Here is a 513-nt window from a genome sequence, read left to right as displayed (position 1 = left end):
AAGTGTTGAAACTCGCAAATCAAGAACTTGTTAATTTCGTGTACGTGTTTTTTATTGTCTTGTGAAAGTAAAAGAAAGTCCGTACAATCAAGACTTCAGCTTTTTTTCTTACGGTTCCCGATCTCCCCTCGCCTTCTACGAGACATATTGTGCTCGCAAACACCAGCATTTAAGAATATACTTCAAGAAAACATACTTTTATTTCTCTACAATTAATTATTATTTCAGGCATTTCAAAATTAATATTACAAAATGTTTATCATTTTAGACAAATTGTAATCATTCAAATTTTAATTTATCGTTTTCTGAAAAACTTATATCATTGTTAAAACAGCTGAATCAATGAGCGATATAAAAAATTATTTGTGCATTATCTGCCTAACATTTGAATGACATTATTCAAATTTATTAGTTTGAAATATTATATACATTTTTTATTAAACAAAAAATATAACATGATTTTGAAATATTCTTTATCTGTCTCTTATACACATCTCTGAGCGGGCTGGCAAG

This window comes from Wasmannia auropunctata, unplaced genomic scaffold (genome assembly GCF_000956235.1).
Source record: "Wasmannia auropunctata unplaced genomic scaffold, wasmannia.A_1.0 LD336076.1, whole genome shotgun sequence".
Classification (NCBI taxonomy): domain Eukaryota; kingdom Metazoa; phylum Arthropoda; class Insecta; order Hymenoptera; family Formicidae; genus Wasmannia; species Wasmannia auropunctata.
The sequence above is the reverse complement of the archived record's forward strand: the minus strand, read 5'-3'. Positions refer to the sequence as shown.